Below are 21,418 nucleotides of genomic sequence, written 5' to 3'. Positions count from 1 at the left end.
GTTTGGCACAGAGCACTCGTTATTACCAATAACAGAGCTGACATCAAAGACTTTCCTAGGTTATGGAAATTTGTAAAGACGCAAATACAGAACCTTCATGTAGATCCTGGCTGTGGCTTCACAAGATGTTGTTTGTGGTGTCGTGACCAGCTTTAAAAGTTCCAACTCCTTTTGGTTCCTGGAGCCTGTTCCCATCTTTGTGCTTCTGTAATCCCCCTACTGTGCTGCCACGCTCACATAGGATCCAGGTGAAAAGCAAACCAAATACTTTTATTTTTAGTTGGGATAATTTTACTGATCTACTTTGCAGTGCTGCCCTGTACACGGTGATAAAGATAAGGCATGTGTGATAGCTGCTGAACTACAGCATGACGATGACAATACGTCATTAGGAGTGGGGTTGGACGTGGGTGGGACCATCTTCCACCAGCTTCGTGTGGCCAGCAGAGCCATGTGAGACTACACAGTAGTGGGGAAAGCCTATCACTGAAAACCTCATTGGGATGGCCTTGCCTCTGGGACTTGCACCCCTGGCTCCAGAAACCACCATACAGGACTCTCTGGCTTCCATCCCCAACTGCAATCTGATTTTACCCAATCTTACTCAGTGTTTTGCTTGTACAGAGATTTCAATGGCTTTGAGGACCTGCAGCATTAAGAGAGGATAATGGAAAAGCCCCCATTTTGAAGAAAGACATTTCTGGTTCTTTTTTCACCTCTCACTCCAGCACAACCACCAGTGGAACAATTGGATCTGCTCTTCTTGTTTAACATCACCGATTTTATTGGGAATTCATCTCACTACCATCACTGTAAATTAGAGACAGGTTTATTCCATTCAGCTACTTATGTCCAATTCAGAAAAGCTGCAGTAGTCACAGATGAACCTGAAGCTCTCTTTGCTCGTTTCAAGTGTGTCACCATAGATCATCCCAGCTAAAAGGCCATATGCCACTTTGTGATACGTTCTCTCAGTTACTAAAATGCGTTAGAACTTAATGCCTCAAGGCAAAAAGATGAGTCTTATGGATCATGCTTAATCTATTGCAAAGCACCAGGTAAATGGACAATTCTTCATAAATTATGATTGCTTTAACTTAGTTCCCACTAATGAGCCACTGAAGAAGAAAACAATTTTTTTTTTTATTGGTATTCAGTGTTTTCAGCCACTGGCTCAAAAACAATTGACAAAGGATATTGAGTTCAATGTCAAAACATTTTGCATATATAAAGGCAGATATTTCCCCCTCAACACATAAACACAAACATATTTACAAACCAAGGAGGAGTCTTTCCCTGTGCTTTTTGGTTTTTTGTTTTTAAAAAAAGCTTTTAACATTCATTTTTTTCAAGCTATATTTACAAAATCTAGAAAAGTTATTTAATTAAAAAGAGCAAAAGGAGACCAAAATCTCCATTTAATCACAAGACTTGCAAAACTAATACTTTAAAATAACTTCAGTTCAGCCAACAATACCAGAGCTATTATAAAATTACAACATTTAGAAATCTGGTGCTACAAATAATTCTTATGTTTTCATTTTGAAAAGTGATTGGGGCAGAACTTGTTTGTGTTGTGTGCTGTAGAAATATAGAAGGCTGGTGCTGCCTCAAAAAAGTCTGCTGAAAGAGATAAGAAATGCTATTTTTGGCAAAAGTTAGGAAAACTGGGATCCTCCTATTAGCTCAGGAAAAGCAGACCAGTGTGCAGGATTGTTCAAAGACACGATTCCTCTTTCAGTTTGTCGTGGTTTAACCCGGCTGGCAGCTAAACACCACGCAGCCGTTCGCTCACCCTTCCCCCTCCCTCTCTGGGACGGGGGAGAGAAATGGAAAGTGAAGCCCGTGAGCTGAGATAAAGACAGTTTAATAAGACAGGAAAATAATAATAATAATAATAATAATAATACAATGATGATAATAGTACTACTAATAATAATATGTACAAACAAGTGATGCACAATGCAATTGCTCACCACCCGCTGACCGATGCCCAGCTTAACCCCGAGCAGTCCGGCCCCCTCCCCCCGGCTAGCCACCCCTATATATTGTTTAGCATGACGTCAGATGGTATGGAATACCCCTTTGGCTAGTTCGGGTCACCTGTCCTGGGTCTGTCCCCTCCCAGCTCTTACTGCACCCCCAGCCTGCCTGTTGGCAGGACAGAGCAAAAGGCTGAGATGTCCTTGGCTTGGTATAAGCACTGCTCTGCAACAATTAAAACATCGGGGTGTTATCAGCACTCTTCTCATCCTAAGCCAAAACACAGCATTCCACCAGCTACTAGGAAGAAAATTAATTCTGTTCTAACTGAAACCAGGACACAGTTATACACTAACACATAAGGCAAAGCGAAAATGAATTTTGGTTCTCCTGACAGGATTAAACAAATGTCTTTCTTATAACAGTAGGCTTATTTTATTCCTGAACTATTAACCAAAATAAGTGGCAGAGAACAATTAAACCATTCGTCTCAAATTATGATTCTAATGCACACCCATGGTCAAGCAGCTCTCATAAGTTCTTCATTTTCATCAGCATTCATTTTTAAATGGTTTAATGCTGCCTCGGATTGCCAAGTGCTAAAATATGAATCTTCACACTTCTGAGTCACTGATGTAACTAAACTGTGACTTCAGCATCAGAGAGTTTCCTGGGAGTAATGCAAGCTGTGGCCACGAAAACATCTGAGTCACGATTTCCAGGGTAATTCAAGCCCACCTTTGTCAAAACTGAACAAACTCCCACGTTCCCCCTCTTCACCTCATCATCAACCCTCGGCAGCTCCCTTCAGTGGTAGCTGGGTGGTTGGCACCTCGGTTTTGGGCTTTTTGTCAGCCTGAAAGTTACTCACTGCTGCTGCCTCTTCCGACAGCATCTGCACTGGCTTCCATAAAAGTGTTAAAATACAGGTTTTCATCAGAAAAGCACATTCCTCTTGACTGAATATCCTCAACCCATAGGTGTCCATGGGAGCAGGTAGAGCAGGAAAGCCATTTTAGGTGTTGGGCCTGTTAGCTGAGCACACCTGGTGTCTCACACTTTCCCAGCTAGACATGTGATGTGAAGAACCACAGCTACATCCTCAGCTAGACCTTTTTGAAGCAATGGGCTGTAAATAAGAAAAGATGGAAGCTATAAATCAGTAGATGAAAAATATTGTTTCTGGTGTCAGTGTAATGAGCTAACCACTACAGCAACCACAATAACTGGGAGAAAAATGAGAGGATATTTTGTCACATTGAAACAAACGTGCAAAGCATCCTTTATCTTTCTTCCACTCTCCTCCAATTTAGCAAAATAAAAGAAATTGATCTGTAAAGTTGAAGGAAAGGTCTTTCATTCTTATTCTTATTCTTCTTTTTCTTTTTTGTTTTCAAGTCTCTGCTTCTGGAGTCTTCTAGGATTGTCTGGGCTATTTAGATTGCTGTAAAGTTGTCTTTGTGATAGGTTTTTCTTTGTCTTAGAGCTCTGTAAAACCACATAACAGGAGGATACAGGAAGTAGAGGTGCAAAGAGGTGGATGTTGTCCTCACAAGGGCCTGTCAAACCTCAAGGTTGGAATGCAACACATCCTGGAATGAACCACACTCCTGGCACACTTTCTCTGGGGAACCCTTCTTCTGCAACAAACATTGTACAGGTTCCTTGAGATGATACTCAGACCTGGATGTCTTATTAGATCTCACTGGACGGACGTTCTTAGGCAAGACAGATTTGAATTGTTCACTGACAGACATTCTTGCATCGGAGCCTCTGTTTCTTTGGCAGGGATGTGGCTGCAGCAGGGCAAATAACCATTCCTTAGCAGGAAGGAAAATTAGGAGGAAAATGCTTTTGAAATGCCTTCTCACCTCATTTAAAGAAGTATCTAATTGTCGTTAGCAGTTGTAAAGCACTATCTGTATTACATCAGTTACTCTTCTTTCTTCCATTTCTTTCCCCTTTTCATATCAAATATATCTGATTTACAAAAAGAAAGTGAACCTAATCTCTCCCAACCTGTCCTGTAAGTCAAGCATAAAACAGTTGTATTTGTACTAAACCCACTCAAATAATCGCACAGTTACGGTTATGATTATTTTCATCAGAACCTGAGACTGTAGAGAGAAATCTGGAATTAGGGTCAGATGCCAGAGAAACAGGCTCCTCATGTTGAAAATAAATCACAGAGTGATCTGTGTCTGATAAAGGGTTAAATAGTCTTGATGACTTCAGTCAGACCAAGTTTGGGTAAGGAGATCTGGTTTCGTAATACACAAGATAAGGACCAAAGAGTTCAGTAGAGCTTCCTTCAGGAGCAATTTGTAAAGTACACAGGTAAACCTGTGAGTCAGCTGTTCTTTTGCTTGCACAAAACAAGCAGAAATCTCTTACGGAGGCCTTCAGTGATCTGAAAAAATCAGTATGAACTCCTTTTCTTCCTTCCAAAGGGTAGCACATAAGTCCTTTTTTGGTACTCAACTGCTTTCTTTAACTCAGATAATTCATTATATATAAAAAAGTAGTTGTAAAAAGAACTATTAGTCTGGGAGATTTAATATTTTGTACATCCTGACACCTAATTGTTCGCTGGGCAAAGGGTACCAATAAATATTTTTGACTAATGCTAAACAAAATGTATGTCTAACATCAAAGCAGTTCTTTCTCTGTGAGGGCAAGCCATATCCAAAGTTGCCTTTTGTGTTTCGATTGGTGGCAATTTGTACACTAAGTACACTAATAGGACAATTAAGCCAAATACACAACTATAAGAAAGTGAAATACTGGTTCTGCTTAGATTGCAAATGAAGTTATTCATTTCTTCTGTAGACTTCAGGTGGGTGCCTAGATTTGCTAAATGGTTAAAATTCTTCAGGTGGAGATGTTGGCCTTTGGCTACAATGAAAGTGGTGCAGGCGAACACCTGGAGAACAGTGAGAAAAGCTTTATCTGAAACAGGGGTGGGTATTTGCCCTTTGGAGTTGGCTGGCATGATCTACTGGAAAAATGAGAGAGCCTTCATTCCTCTGAAACTCTCCTTGTGCTTACTGCTATGGAGCTGCACAAGCAGGTAAGTCTCTTTTCAGTGCTTCTGGTGGAAAAACAACGTATGCATAGTTTCTTGGCTGCTGCTTGTATGCTGCAGTCCCTTGGCGTGTGACTGTACCATCGTTTCCTGCTCAGCCTCCTGGCCTTTTTAGAGTTACTTGCATTTAAATGGTCCTAACTTGGCTTTGAAGTTAATATTTCTTTGAGGGGAATGAAGTGATGTACTTATGCCTTCGATTGTTTGTTTGGTGACAGTTGTTTGCAGGCCTGGCTTAGTGAGGAAATGGAATTCGTGGAGTTTTACATCGGCAATAATAACCCGTAGCATCACTACAGCCTCTTCTGTCTTCAAAGCCCTGTGCAAATACGAGCTGATTAATCACACCTGAGCGCCTGATAGGCCATCGTTTGGAGAAGAAAGCGTTTTGTTCCGCACAAAAGCAACGGTAATGAGGAGCTATTAAAAACACACTATCCGTTTACTCCCCCAGTTTCTAAATAAACTGAATCTTCACGTAACCTACAAGCAAAATCGGAGGTGCATAAATTGATGATTTGAGGAGACTTTTTCCCTCGCCCTGTACCGCCGATGTCCAACTATTTTTTTTTCTCATTGTCTTTACGTTTCCTAGCATTTGAAAATGAAGAGGGTGTAAACCAAAAAAAAAAAAAAAAAAAAAAAAAAAACAACCTAGGAATTCAACTTGTTATCCACCTGGCCGTTAAGGTAATCACTGGGAAAAGGCGGTGTTGTTTCGCGAGGAGAGCCAGACAGGCTGGGACAATAGCCCTGCGTACAAACTTTCCCCATTCACCTCAAAGGGTCAGGTTCTAACACCTCATTAAGATGGCTTAAATGCTAAAGCTGCCGTTCTGACGTTGATTATCATATCAGAAACCTTCACCGAATATATTTAATTAGTAAAGCTACAAGCCCTGGCATGTCTTCATGGAGGAGCAGGTTGCAAATTTAAGCTATCTAATAGCTGGAATCGCAAGTCAAGTAAGGCTGGTCCACAGCTGGTTTTGTCAATGCTACGTCAAGGCACTGAGTTATTCTTTCTGTTCTACGTTTTCATGCTCATGTTCTGTAGATCCCATTTTCTCTTATCCCGTGCTCATTTTTACCCACAGAATGCTCATCATTAGGAACACAGCTGTACCCCTGCCAGAGGTAGCAGTTAAAATTTCATGCAATTAGGTGTAATGTACAATTTTGAAAAGCAAATTTCTCCCTCTTTCTCTCTCCTTCTGAAGTCTCTTTGCTACAGTTAATATTAACTTTTTCCTTCGCATCTTGTTAGTGTGATTTCAGCTCAGTTAAAACAAGGCTTTATTGGCATGATAAGCTACACAAGTGTCACCAAAGTGCTAGGGAGGAAAGAATCATGCTACTTACTCCAAGCGTTAACCCAGAATGAGCAGCACAAGTTTGGAGAGCCAAGCCCTGTTCAGTTCCCAGCCCTGTAGACTTGCAGGGGACCAACCTGACCCTTGTGAGAGTTAAGCTGCTCCCAGCAGTACTAGGATCTAAGGTGGAGAGGGGACGAGCTGTGTTGAGCAAGGAAAATGCCAGGCCTATAACACCTGCACTGTAGCATTTGAACTCCCTTGAATTGCAGTCAGGTGCTATTGATGTCAGTGTGTTACAAATGCCTAGGTGGACAGTTCAGGAGACTGAAATTCATTAGTTGCCTTTAAATAAGCAGGTGGACAGATAAGATCTCTCTTTTTCTACCCCATTTGCTTTGCCCATCCCGTAAGTGCTCTCTTTCAGGTGAGCCTATCCATCTGCATTTCTACAAAACAGCACATCTAAACTAGCATCTAGGTGCTGTCTGAGAGGAATTATATATGATAATGCTAGATTTTTTTTAGCACAATAACTTCTCATTTTCTCTACTTGCATCCCCAAATCATTTAATTTGCATTCAAAAACATGTAGTGCCTTACCTCTACCTGTAAATGGCACTTTACTAAAATTCAAAGACATCCCCTCTGGCTCAGAGAGTCGCTGCACTGCAGGTTGGACAAAGGATGGCTGTCTTGTGATGCTTGTACACTGCGTTAGGTAAGCACTGTTGGCCACTGTTGGAAGGGGGACACTGGGCTCAGTGGATTTAGGTGTGAGCTGATAAGAGTATTCTTACTTATTCGTGCAGTAAACCTGAAACATCAAGGTGCCCAGCACAGGTGAACAGTCTCACCATGTTACTGAGGTTGGTCACATTTGGCTAATGCCAATTTGGCCACGCCAGCTTCTGCCTATGCTGCATGTTTGAAACAAAAGGGCTTAGCAGAGCTTCTTGGGGTTTTTGCGCTAGCACGAGCTTTTTCCCATCTACAGGCACCGTGGACACCTGTTGTTAGCACTGGCTAGTTTATCTAGTGTAAACAGAAAGTAATTCTATTCAATCTAATTGTCAGCTTGTCTATTGACTCTGCTAACAGAGAAGCCAAATAGTGTCAGTTACTAAGAATATTTTTAGGAGAGAGAAGTGGAAGGAGGAGGAATGAAGCAGACACGTGAGGATGTATGGGGACTGCTAATCCCTCTGACATTGAACAAAAGCCAAGCTTTAAATGCAAATGATCTTGTATGTAGCTGGTTTCTTGCAGTGGAATCTTTCTTTACTGGATTATCCCATCTTCCTCTTCCCCTAGGGAGAATGTCAACCAAAACCAAAGCTGCTGATAGGCTACCTGTTGTAATGGTCTCATAATCATATTTTCTCTTGTTCCAGCTCACACTGGCTGACCATGCACTTGAGTTTAAGCAGTCGAGTACACATGCATTCACAGGCATGGGTGTGAAAGTTTGTAGTATATGGACCTATCATAAGCCATTGACGTGGCTCTTTGAACTGAGTCATGTGGTAGCTCCACTGCTGAAATGAGCTCTTCTTTTTTGTTTTTTAACTTGAAAATATTCCTTCAAGCTCACCCACATCTACAGGCTGTTCATGTTTAATTTCCATTTTCTTTGCATTGTAAAATATATTTTTTATTTATTGGACTTCTGCAAAGAAGTTCAGAGAGAGGAACTTACTCCAAGCAAAGAAAATGGGAAAAAAAAAAAAAAAAAAAAAGTCCCAAACAAGCCAAGAAATTTGGTTTCTTTAGCTGCTGTCATATGGTTCACCTATGACAACAGTTCTTGAGGAATAACCCAAGAGGATTTTAATTATAACTGTATATGAGTTCAGTGCTTCACTTAACCCCCATGGACTCTGAAATAAAGTGAAGTTAAAAAGAACGAGCACTTTGACGTAAGAATTGCTTGTTTGTGTTCAGACATGAGCTTTTTCTGAACAGATCCGAGATACAGTAAGACCATGCTTAGATTAATTCCTAGTCATTAACACTTAAGATACAAATTTCCAGTCCTTACTCATGTTGGGGAGCACCTATGTGAGTAATACGTAGTTTGAGTAGAAGAGCATCCTTGAGTGACTCAGTGTTCACCAGTGTGACTAAGAGTTACAGTCAGGTCCCTAGACACTGAAGAAAGAATCTAGTGTTCTTAATGTTTCAGTTGAGTATGCACCCCCCATCGCATTAAAAATGTTAAACAAGATGTGCCTGTCTTCCACTGGGTAGCTGGCCTCTAAGGAATTGCTCTTTTTGTGGGGAATTGCCATTCCCTGTGCACTAACATATGGGTTTCACAGATTCTTCTGAGAAGGAAAGCTGTTCCAGGAAAATTCAGAATATCACATTAATTTATAACCTGATAACAGAGCAGGCAGAGCTGGGAAGTGCAGAGCAAAGACTTATAAGGTACATCTTCTCTAGTATAGAAAGTAATTAAGAAGTAAGTAATGATGTAGATATGGTTTGTTGAGAGCAGGAATACAGTCAGTGGAGAAGATATCTTTACACATCAGTTACTTTAAAAAAAAAAAAAATGATTTCTTGTAAAAGAGAGAGGAGGACTAAATTTGCAAAGAATCAAAAGAGAAACTAGACTGAGCAAAAAGATGGGGAGGAAGGAGAGGGTTGTGGTTACAACACTCAAAGAGGACTAACTTAGAAGATCTGGGTTCACTTTCTTGGTCTCCCAGAGGTTTCTTGTGCACATTTGGGCAAGTCACTTAGCATCCTTGTACTTTGGTTCTCTATTTGTGCAAAAGGGCAGAATATTTCATTTGGACAGAAACCTCTTCTGGTCTGGGTTTACCTCTTTGTCACCTGTGCATATCCATTACATGTAGCACAGTTATATTACACAAGACATCCTACAATCCTATAGAGAGATTTGATAAGCGTGTATGTGCTTTAGTACAATTCCATCTCCCGTAACAGCCTGAAGGCATCATTTCTCTTGAGCCCTCAGTACTAAGTCTCTCGTATCCAATGAAAAAGGCCAACTTCCACAGAAAGGCATCCATCCTGAAACAGATGAGTAAACACAAGAGGCAGAGTAATTACAAACTGATCAGCAAATATATCCAATTTTTGCAAGGGATGACACATTTATGCTTCTCCTGCACTCCTTGGAGCAGTTTTTTCTAGGTACCAATACAAACCTTATCACAGTAATAGCTGTGGCTTATTCTTTTGCAACACTCGTCAAGGTGTAGAAAGGAAAAGCAGCATTTTCCTTTAGTGAACAGGTAGAACTGAAGCAAAGTCTACATTCAAATTCAAATCACACTGGGGACTTGTTACAGAAACAGGAATTGAGCCTATATCTCTTCAGTCTGCATATTACTTTATTTTCTTCATATTACTTTATTTTCTTCAGCTCACCTGAGCTTAGACAAAATACTAGAGAGCTTAGCCTCAGTAGTGAATAAACAATGGACGGAGTCATTTCCCCTGACATCTAAATCACCATTGCTGGAGGAGCATTCATCTCTCCACTGAATATACGAAGAACCCTGATCAGATGCTTGAAATTAAGTTATATAAGTACTTTACTATACTGTTTACTTATTCATTGTGTGATTCCTTTTTCTCCATAAGCATTCTTTGCCACAGAGCAGTGGTGTCCAAAACCTCAATCTTGCCTTAAACATTGCCAAGAGACATTCTGAACTCAGGATTCTGGGCAAGTGAGGGAAAAGACTTTTGAAATATTCAGATTCTTTTTTTCTATGAATGCTAAAATACTCTGTTACAGATCAGGGGTTATAAACATGTTGCTGATTGTGTGAAGCTGCTTTAAAATTCATTAATCATTAACAAAAATAGGGTGGCAGGAAAAACATCCTGGTGAAAGAGAGGATTTGACCTAGCATTACCAGTACTGGGGGGGGAGAGTAGAATGAATCTGTATGCTATGCACTGTCTCACACCTCCACTGTGTTCTCTGGAGCTCTCTTGGTTTCAGGGTAGTCTAGTGTAGATAATTCCTATTTCTTTTTTTTTTTTTTTTTTTTTTTTAATGTTGTTTTTAGCTAAACTACAGTCCATCTGCTATCAAAAGCATTTAACTTCATTTTCACTTTGTAATATCTTGAACTAGACATTACAAAATGGTTCTGAATTACTGAGGGCACATGTGGATTGTTTTCAGCAGTACACAAACACTCTATTAAAAGGTGAAATTATGGTGTAACAATATTATACCTTTGTGTAGCCTTTGACATCACTCTCATCCTCCATCAGACTAGTTTTGTTGCTTGCCGTGTACAAAATAAAATAAGAAATAATGAAATTTCCTTGAAAGACTTTCAAATGGAGAAAAATCATTGCTGAAAAATCATAGCAGAAAAGTGAAATCTGCACTGTATGCATATTGTCATTGGAAGGATATTATACATGTAACCTTGGGTATTTTCTAAGACAAGAGTTAATAAAATAGCACACTTCCAACAGAATTCCTTCTTATATTTAAGACAGTGCTTTTTTGTTGAACAGATTTTTTTTCTAACAAATGCTGGTGATCAGAAAAGTAGCCAATAAGGAAACTCATCTCTCTATTGATATTAAAATCATGATGAAGGCTAAAACATCTTAACAGCAGTGACTCTTCACTACTCTTACTTTTAACAACAGCTCTTCATATAGGCTGTATTTTTGTTTCAGCACAGGTTGACCCAAGCATGGCTTCGCAGTGAAGCCTGTTGTGGCCAGCTGTGATCTTAATCTGAGCATTGGGCTTGATGTTGCTTATCTATGAGCAGTCACACTGTAAAAAGAAAAACAGGCAAACAATTCACTGCTTCCTGTTATTGCAAGGGTCCTGCTTGGTCCTCTGGGGCTCATCTCGTGCTTCTTGGCCCTGAGGAACATGGCCTGCACTGGGAGTCTTTGCTAAGAAGCTGCCATAAAACATGCCTGGTGCTGACACATTGGGAAAGTCATGGGAAGGCATTAGAGGGCTGTTAGCATTCCAGTGGGTTAGCTGGTGGCTTTGCTGCAAAGCAAACAGGTTGCTAACTGGAGTGGGACAAATACATGCAAGCCTTAATTTCTTGAGTGAGATTGGTGGCTGGAGACACCAAAAGCATAGCTAAGCTTAGACCAGAGGTTTCTGTGCATTGACAGGGGGATGAGTTAGGGATAATAATGGAGCACTAAACTTGATTAGTCTGCAACCAAGATACTTGAATAACACCTACCAAAAACCCCAAATCTTGTCCTTGTTGACTTTAAGCATTATCTGGCCCTCAAGATGGGGGTGTGGGGTTGGAGACAGAGAAGGTGAACATAATGGTTATACTGGAGATGATGTTTTTGATGATGCTCTTGTTTCATGTGAAGCATGTAAGGGAAAACAAAATTACTCTTCAAATATTGCCACATGATTCATTTAGTGAAAATGGAGTGTCATGTCAGTACTCTGCCAAATTTAGGAGACTAAAGACCCACAGGAAAACCTTTGGAGTCCCCAAGGGCACTAAAAATTGTAATCCAACTCCTTGTGGTCTTCTGTTGGTAGAGCTGATTTATCTTGGTCCGTGTTATGTCTAAACAGGCTTTTGACATGGTTTCTCTGGCAAGTGTGAACTGGGTTTCCCTTCCCTCCTTTCCCAACTGTGTTAATGAAAGCCTACTAATGAGCCTGTCCTTACTTCACTTTAATTTTAACGAACAGTAAATCCAGTTACAGGACTCCTTGTGTGAGATCCATGTGTTGTGCTCACTCCGCAAGGTTCAATGTACTTAAAAAAAAAAAAAAAAAAAAAAAAAAAAAAAAAAAAAAGTGTTGAAGGTAACTTCATTCTGACAGGTTTTATGCCAGATCAGGTGTTGTCTGTTGTGTCATGGCCACAGTGGAACCAGTCATAGGGCAGTTTTACAGGCATACTGTGAACCCCAGTGTCCTTAGGAAACCTGCTTTGAATTTACCATGCAGTGAGGGTATGGACATATATAGCTGGAGCTTTAAGTCTGCACCCTAAATTAGGCTCACTATTTCATGCGTCCAAGTCCAGTATTTCATAACACGCTATTTACGTTTCCATATGACAAAGTGTTGTATTCAGTGTAAGTTATTCTGTCTAGAATCAATGTAAGAATTTTAGCTACTGTATTTAAAGATGTGCCTTAATGAAGGGCTGGTTTAGCTTGCTGGAAGTTGGTAAGAAGCAACTTGGCCTCCAAATACAGTGCGAGTATACCCCACACTAGAATACTACACATTATTCTGCTGCCTACATGGGGAGAATACAAAGGAGGCTGGAGAGAGCACCCTGCAGTCAAACACTTTAGAATCAATATTTTATTAAAGAGAAAAATGAGGAGCTGCTTTGGTGTAGTGTGTAGGTACAGAAGTCTTCAACCTAACAATCAAAACACAAAGACTCAGTGGATGAGAAGGAAAGCCAATTACATTTGCACTGGAAACACAGCGGGGTTTTTGTTTGTTTTAATTGTGAAGAGGATTAATGACTGGTGGAAACCAGCAGCAGCAGTTGTGGCCGTTCAGTCTCTTGGTGGCTTCATAACAAGGCCAAAAGACTTCTTAGTCAAACACATGTTCCTGGTGTCAATTTAGGGGTAACACTGAGATGCTGAGCAGTGTGTATGTGTCAGTGTGTATGATATGATAGCCTTAAGAGCAATAAAGAATCTGTAGAAAATACTAGTCAGCTGGATAAATAGCCTCATATTATCTTTGGCACTCTGCAGGATTGTGTGTAGACAAGCCTAGGCCTGTCTGGCTACATCTGTGTGAAAAGACCTCACAAATACGTTTCCTTCAGACCTGTATTTGGACCATGCCCTCTGCAGTTCTGCTGCAACCAAGTCTAAATTCTTATCTACTGCATGGAAACTGTTAAACTGTTGGATTGGATCTAGCTGACAAAAAATTAAAACAGATTTAGGATGGTCCTGTTTGTGTAGCTGTAACTGTTTGAGGACCCTATGAACATTAGTATAGATGTGGACATCACCATTGATTTGATTTGATTGACAAGTGTGTTACAATTTGCTGTGAGAGTGTACAGACATATTCCTTGCCATTTTGCTGACAGATACACTTGGGAATTGTTTTTTGCTCCAGTCAGGACATGCCGTTATAACATGGAGCATCACCATGTGTACGACTGTAGGCAAACCTTTGTCCCCATAGGCAATGTGTTGCACAGGGTGCTAAATGGATATCAAGTGTCTGGTTTCCCCAGTCATTTTAGGGAGATTTGGAACTATAATCTGTCTCTGAGACAGAAACTTCAGCTATCAAAATACTTTGCTTTCATCTGTACCATGGTCTTATTGACAGCCATTGGTGTAATGATCAACACAAAAAGGATGCAGTGACGAGTAAGGGCCCTGTGTTCAAGCTGGGCAGTAAAAAATAGGCAAATGTTGTCTCCAGGGAGTAGCTCAAAGTAGAAGTGAGACTACTGTTTGTCATAACTCCAGCATTGTCCATTGTTGTGCCTCAAGGAGCTGACAATACAGCCCTTGGTGCAAGCTTACACAGTGCAAGTGTAACTTCTTAATCATCTTATGCTTCTTGTCCTGTACAACACAAAATGAGAAAGCAAACTCCTGGCAAAAGCTATGGAGATGGAAAATTACAATAATCAAGCCTGGAGAAGACAAAAGTGTGAATAAGACTTTCAGCAGAAGTGTGACTGAGACAGTGTTGAATATAGGGCAATACAGTGAAAGTGTTAATAAGCAGATTTACAAAGACAGGAAATGTGAGAAACAAAGGTAAGCTCAGGATCAAAAAGAGTAGATGGATTTCTTTCTGCAGACACAAAATGGCATCAAAGACTTAAAATCACCAACACAAAAGTTAATGACTTTTCTACAGTGGCCACAACTAGGATGAAACGGAACAGATAAGTTAAGGTAATAATAAGATTGATCCTTGCAACAAGGCAAGCAGAACCTGCTTAACTTAAATCAATTTACAGCTAATGGATATGTACCTGCCTGTAATTCTCATTGCTCAAAGAAAGTTGACAATTTCTGAGCTGAAAGCTTCAGCAACGTGGTAGAACTCCCTGAAAAGTTTCGTGTCAACGAATTGGCATGATGCACTAAGAGGCATTTTCTAACGAATTCCTGGCTGGCTCTTTTTTCCTGGATTTTCAAATGCTGTTGCATTTTCTGATCCATTTGCATTGCTTCAGGTCAGGGCAAAGCTGCTGTGGTGTACAGAAGTGTTGCCAAGGGCAGCCTACACCTTCAGCAGCAGTACCACTGAAGCTGTCCCCACTTCGAGCACCTCAATGCCACTCCTGTGCCAGGGATTTCACAGGTATGGCTTTGTGTGCAGCAGTATAGCACCTAGATAAGGCCCCAGTACAGCTGATACCTGCAATTTTAATGTGGGATCAGTTGCACTGTCTGGTTCACCATGTTACCTTACAAATCTTATGTCAGTTCAGGTGTTGGGGATAAGAATTATGGAGCAGTATTTCTCCATTTCCAGACAGTAAAGAAATTACTGCTCCCAGACACCCATATCATGTTTCTAGTGGATATTTCTGCATTTACCCAGGCTTCTGATTTTTTTTTTTTTTGTTATTTTTTCTTTCCCCCTAGTGGCAGTATATTCAGTATACCCAGTATATTCAGACCAACCAAGGCTGATGTGCATCTATTTTAGTAGTCCAAAATGGTGCTTCAGGAGCTCACCTGTAAGGGGATCAGATGGCTGTGTTATGAGAACACCAGCACACACTGGTGTAGAGTGGACTGTTGAGCAAAAACAGCCCTGACCATCCCCTTTAAATTCCCTCCCCAGTGTCTGTCGTCATTCTTGGAGAGGAACCATGGCTCCTTCTTAACTGTGGCCATGATACAGCTTTCAAATAGCACTTGGTTAGGATGCAAAACACGGCTGTGATATCCCAGCTGTCCTTTAACAGAGGGATTGCATGGGCACATGAAAACATGGATAGCCACTGCAAAATTGAGTTAAATGTAGTTTTGGAGTTTCTTTATACTCAAAGTTTCACCTGTCAAGGTTGGGACTTTGACAGTCACAGTTTCCTATTTTTAATATATTTTTCTCTCCCCTGCTGCTGTGTGAAGCCACACAAACAGTGGGCAAAGCTGACAGAGTGGCCGGGGTGGGGGAACTGAAGCTGGTGGTACACGAAGTGCTGCCAGGTGCGCAGCGTGCAAAATTGGAAACCTTGCGTCTAACAGTTGTTCCCACCCTGGTCAGGCTACTATTCAGTATTATCTTTTATCACTATAAATAAAGACTTGCCTGAAAGAATGTGAGCTTCAAGTTTCACAGTGCTTTTTTCAAGCGGCATAGGTGGAGATCACAGAGGAAGTCTGTGGCCCTGGTAAGACCTCTGGCCTTGTCAGCAAAAGCTATCAACCCAGATAATACGTAAAAACGGGCTGTGCAGAGCCTCCCGAGATCCTCACAGTGAATAAGGCTTCCAAATTCAGAACATGGAGCTTCGGCACAGAGAAGGACAAGTGAGGAGCATTACCCTGTCACAGCCCTGGATAGCCCTGGCACCCCTTAGCTACTATATGAGAGGAAGTACGAGTGAGTTGTGGTCAGAGTGAGGGGCAGATGAACCGCCACAGGCAATAGATCTGATCCTATTTCTCTTTGAGTTTAATCATAGAATGTCCTGACATGGAAGGGACCTGTAAGGATCATTGAGTCCAGCTCCTGCCATGACACTAGAGCCCTAGGAGCACAGAAATTCATAGGAAGGTTCGCTTTTTAAAACAGGCAAGGTGAGACCAGTACCTAACTGAGTCAAGTCGCAGTGAGGTGAGCAGTGCCATTGCCCACAGATTCCCTCTGAAATGTTGTGATTCTCAGACCCAGCTCAACACTTGCCCAACCCATAGCTATTTGAGCAACCTTGACACAGTTTTCTGCCCTGGGGACAGAAGGGACCTGCGGTGCTATCTGAAGCCTTCTGTCCTTTCCGATTTCCAAACTGCAATGGTCCCAAAGGTTTCTTGTACCAAACCTTGCTGGCTGTGCATATGTGAGCTGTCCCAGAAAACAAACACATACACAGGCATTTTCTGACTCCCTAGGTTGGATTATTCTCCCCAGAGATTTCCAGCAACTCTGTTTCCATCCTAGAATGGCTGTGACAAAAAGAGGATTTACTGTGCCAATGAATTCAGAAGAAAAGATGAAAGGGAGGGCAAGCTCTAAGATTCCTTGTGGATGTTTTCCTTCTGAAGCCTCTCTCCCCCCCTCCTCCCCAAACCATGAAACAGCCCCAGTTTGGTTTCCAAGATTGTGTAGCTGCTCATGATTTTATACGAGTTCTTGAATGCAAAGCAGTATATCTTCTCGGTATGGTTTATACCGAGATGGCTGGCGTAACACCTCTGAGGTCCTTCTATCTAAATTGGCCTTCATGGGTTTCCCATCAAGTTATCAATTGTTTCTGCGCTGTAGTTGCGGGATATGCTCGCTGAGCCAACAGGCAAACATATATGCTGTTTCCTGTTGAGTTTAGCTCAGCTATGGTAAATATGACCACAAAAATGTCTATATTCTGCATCAAAATAGTAACATTGAGTTTCCTACTAAACCCACAGAAGCCAGGAAATTCACAGCCTGTTCTAGGTTACAGAATTGAAAAAAAAAAAAGGCACTACAAATACCAGTATTTGAACTTCAGGACAGAATTATAGTTAAATTTTATTAATAGCAATTTAAAGGGAAGGGGGGCAGGAGGGAGGATTCCCAATAGCCACAGTAAAATATGATGCTGCCTTTTATCTTCCACTTTTACTCAGGAAAACTCTGACTGAAATCAACTGCAGTTTTGCTGGCGGGTGGGCTGTGGGGGTGAATGTGGGGAGAGCTGCAGGATGGTCCCAGAGCAGCACTGGAGCAGCCCATGGGAGGCTGGCACTGCTTTGTTTGCTGGGCCCTTGAGGAGACGCAGTCAACACTTAGTTCCCACTTCTGTCTGCAATTTGTTTGCTTTTGACATTTTGTTGTTACAAGAGCTTAAAGAATTTTTTTTTTCTGCCCTTCCAATTCTTTCTGTGGGGCTGTTGACAGCCTTTGGTGCATACACATTTCCATTGTTTTCTCTGCATAACCAGTTAGTCAGATTTGCCCATTTGTTTGTGGGTTCTTCAACTGGCAACAAAGGAGACTTTTTTTTTCTTTTTTTCTTTTTTCTTTTTTTTTAACATAGGAAAATGTGATGCAAAACCACAAACAATATTAAGGGGGATTCAGGGACAGGTGTAGTAACCAGGGCTGCCACTTAATTTGTTTTTGAACTGGCCTAGATTTCAGCTGTTTCTCTGTTCTTTTAAGTGTTGCCTCAGAGTGTGGAAAATCAGGAAGGCACTAAGTGCTCTGCATGTTCTGAGCATAAACAGGAGATGAACAAAATTCCCGAGAGGTGAGCAGGAAAAGCATAAGGAAGGGGGAAAGAGGAAAAGACAGCCAGTGCCCCTTCTTTCCAGCAGCGATGGAGAACTCCTTGGGGGCAGCCCTTCCAGCACACTGCCTCACCCACATTACTCTGGGCATGCTGGCCCATCTGCTAAGGTATCACTGTGTTTCGGGGTGGGATGGTGCCTGGAGACACCTGCCAGTGCTGGTCAGAGGTAGTGCTAGGGGAATGTGTGGGATAATCTTGGAATAAAACTGGCCCTCCAGCCTACACAGCCTGGCCAGCCCTGACCTGGGAGGCAGTAACAGCCTGCTCCCATTTGGAGCCCCTTCACATTAAGGTTTGGAGGAAAGCACCAAGCTTGTGTTGATGTCCCTGGTGCCAGGTTATCTTCAGCAGGTGATGCTGAGGTTGTGGGAGAGTAGTGAGTATCTTGCCCAGTGATTTTTTTTCCGCAAAAGCAAGAGCAGGGCTTTGGGACAGTGGTGAAGGCATGCAGCAGATTGAAAACTGTGACCACTTTATTGTCAGAGGTGACAGAGCTGGCAGGGTGACTTGGAGCATGCCCTGAATTGCCTCTTTTGTTTGCTGGTCCTCAGACTGCAGAGCTCAGGCACACCAGGGCAGTCAGGCTCTGGTATTGGTGTTATTTCTCAGCTGTGCAGAGCTCTCCCTGCCGATCCTGTTGAGGGTAGAGTGAGTTAGGAAGATCTCACTTTAATATAGTTATAGGCACGTGTTTGGGTGCGCTTGCATCTGTGCATGTGTATTAGGCATAAATGAATTCACACAGATTTAGGAGAACCTCTAGTGACACAAGTCCCATTATAGAGCTAAACAAGTCAGCCAAATACTACGGGGAACAATACAGGCATGTGCCACATTTTCTGCTGTATTGAACTTGCATGTGCTGAAAAAAAGACACATGCACAACCGCATCCATTATTTAAAGTGCACAAAATGAGTTGCTACCTAAGCCACTGATCTGCGGGCAAGCGTGCTGGCTGTGTGCCTACCAGCATGAGGTGAAAAGCAAGGAGGGAATAAGCAGCGGAGGCACCAGGGGCGTACACAGTCATACGTTCCTCTTTTTAACCTCAGTAACCTCTTTGCTCCCACTCGTAGCCCACATACCTCCACCCTCACCCCAAGCAGCCAATGACTCTCTGAAATGACAACCCTGTTTGTTGGTTATATGGTTCACGATGACTAATGGAGACTTGGTTTAATGAACTACAGCATGCTTTTTTTTTTTTCAATTGGTGGTAAAAGTAAATGAAGAACTACTTACCAGCTGCAAACAGGGACTGTTTGAGCTTAATATTGCAGAAATCAAGTGTATGAGCCAAAATGAAATTGATCATTTGGAATCAGTATTAATATGCAGAATTTAAATCTGACTGGCTGTAAGCCAGCTTATGCTAAATGACTGATGAAGTATAGTGTGAATGACTAGTTCTAGGAATGTGAGTAAACAGGGAGAAATGGGGAAAACTAGGGGATAGGGAGGGAGAATTCAAGTAAAAAATAAAACAGTAAAATATTTGCACAGAAAACTATGGTGCTCTTCAGGGAAGTGTTCCTTTTTGTTCAAGTAAAAGGTGCATTGCCTTTTTCTCTATACATCTTAATTTTTATTTTTTTTTTTTCAATTAAATAGTAATCACTATTCTTTCCAATAAAAATTAAAACATATACATGATGAGGAGAGATGGGAAAGGCTAATGATTTTTTTTTTTTTGGAAAAAAAAAAAAAAAACCTTCAGTTTTCTTTTGCTGTTCCCTTTTTCCCCCAGAACCTCAATTATTTTTCCAATCACTTTTGGCTTCTTGCTATTGACAAAATTTTGCAAATAACTGGGAGAAGCCAGGGTTCAAACACTACATTGATTGTGTGATAAATATTCTGAGCTATTTAATTGCATGAGTGAATAAGGATCTGCTTGATTTTTCATTAAAAAAGAAAAAGCCAAGAAGCTGCAAGCAATGTGATTTCAGTATCCAGGACTTCAGAAGTGCCATATTTATGAGACTTACAATAATCTGTACAGGCTGACAATGCTGAAAGTGAGCAGGTGCTGATTGTGATACATAGACCCTGATGTACCAAAATGTTCATTTGCAAATTTACATTTTTTACAGAGTATATATACATTTGTCTCTTAAGCAATGCTTCAATCCCCAAGAAATAGTACTAGTGCATATATTTCCTTGTAACACTTCATAATCAAGGGGGAAAAAAAGTGTCCCTCCTCGGAAGCACATACTACAGGGGCCATTAGCTGAGTTCCTTGAAGCCCTGTGTTGAGGAACTTGTGTACTGACTGGGTTTCAGTTAAGTTTCTGGGGAGCACTTCCTCCTAGTCTGGAAGTGGAAACATCGATGTACACAGCGAAAATCTGTTCTCGCAGTATTTCCTGCCTATCTCACAGCAGCAACTCACAGAAATGGTATTCACTTTTGTGTTCGTGTGTTGTTTAGAAGCTGTGAAGGATTCAGATAGCCCTTCGGACAATGCCCAAGTGACCCAGCACTCAGCCAAACCGACCTTAATCTTCTATCAGCCCTGATCATCAGGTCTTTAGGTGAGAGAGGAGTAAATGTGGTTTTTGCTCTTAAGTCAAAAACTTCGTGTCCTTGTGTTTCCTTTTTTATATTAAAAAAAAAAAAAAAAAAAAAAGAGGTGATGGCAGGGTGTGGAGGTTGAATGAGGACTGTGTCAAAAACAATTGCAAGCAGTGAGGCTTGCATGAAATTTCTTGGTAACTGCAGACATCTTTGCATTCAACCAAGGCATTTGGTTGTCAAATGGGCATTTGACAAACAATTATTTCAAGTTCACTCATTTCTCCTCCAAGGTGTTTGTTCGGAGAGCGCAGCGCTGTCTGTTACTCGTGCACTCTTCCACTTTTGAGGCTCAGAATTGTGTTTTGATGTAATCAACTGAAGTTCGGGTGATCTGGAAACAGTCAGCGTTTCTGAAAACCAGGCAGCAGCTGTTGGGGCAAAGGGACAGGCTGACTCATTTCTGGATACCGGTTGCTAACCCTGGTGTTGCATCCAGCCCAGGCAGGTGTTGGGAAGGAGGAGGAAGAGGAGGTGCGCGGGCAGGAGCTGACACCAGAGGGTTGAGATTGCAGCGGGGAGGAGAAGGCGATGAACTCTTGGCAAGGAGGCTGGCAGTAGATGCAGCTTTGGCATAGCCGGAGAGGTCTGTGAGCAAGGATGGGCCTGATACGTGCTAGACAAAAGGGCTGGCGGGTGGCCAGGGGCTCTGCGAGGCAGCAGCGTGTGCTTGTCCTTGGGGGTGACTGTCCTTGGCACCCAGCCTGGGGGCCTTGCCATTGTCAGCCTCTCCTTGATTGCCCAGCGGGCCTGGCCGGGGATCTGTTGTGTGTTTTGTTTGTCATCTTTTGTTTGCGACTTAAAGCGATCCTGCAGAGGGTAATTGCGCTGTTTGTTTCTGACAGCCTGAGCAAAGCATCCTCTGCTGTTCATCAGCCCTTGCTATAGCCTGTGTGGGAACCTGCCAGGGAGCCCGCACCGGCCTCAGGTCCCATGGCCCAGACCGAGGGGAGCCAGGGCCACGATCAGGCCGGGCCCTGCCTCCTGCCAAAAC

The 21,418-nt window shown here is 41.9% G+C and overlaps 1 long non-coding RNA gene across 3 annotated transcripts in view; it reads left to right on the top strand.

Moving 5' to 3' along the window:
* The first annotated feature begins 3,419 nt into the window (after window positions 1–3,419).
* Window positions 3,420–21,418, top strand: part of LOC311431457 — a 44,143-nt gene continuing 26,144 nt past the window's right edge. The window contains exons 1-2 of one of the 3 annotated variants that reach the window (XR_014689465.1): window positions 3,420–5,053; window positions 5,287–5,477. This is a non-coding gene — a long non-coding RNA (uncharacterized lncRNA). The remainder of the gene's footprint in view (window positions 5,054–5,286; window positions 5,478–21,418) is intronic. The other 2 variants (XR_014689464.1, XR_014689466.1) reach the window with 2 other exon arrangements.

This window comes from Aythya ferina, assembly GCF_964211825.1.
Source record: "Aythya ferina genome assembly, chromosome: 2".
Taxonomy (NCBI): domain Eukaryota; kingdom Metazoa; phylum Chordata; class Aves; order Anseriformes; family Anatidae; genus Aythya; species Aythya ferina.
Note: the sequence above shows the minus strand (reverse complement) of the source record. Positions and strands in the feature narration are given on the sequence as shown.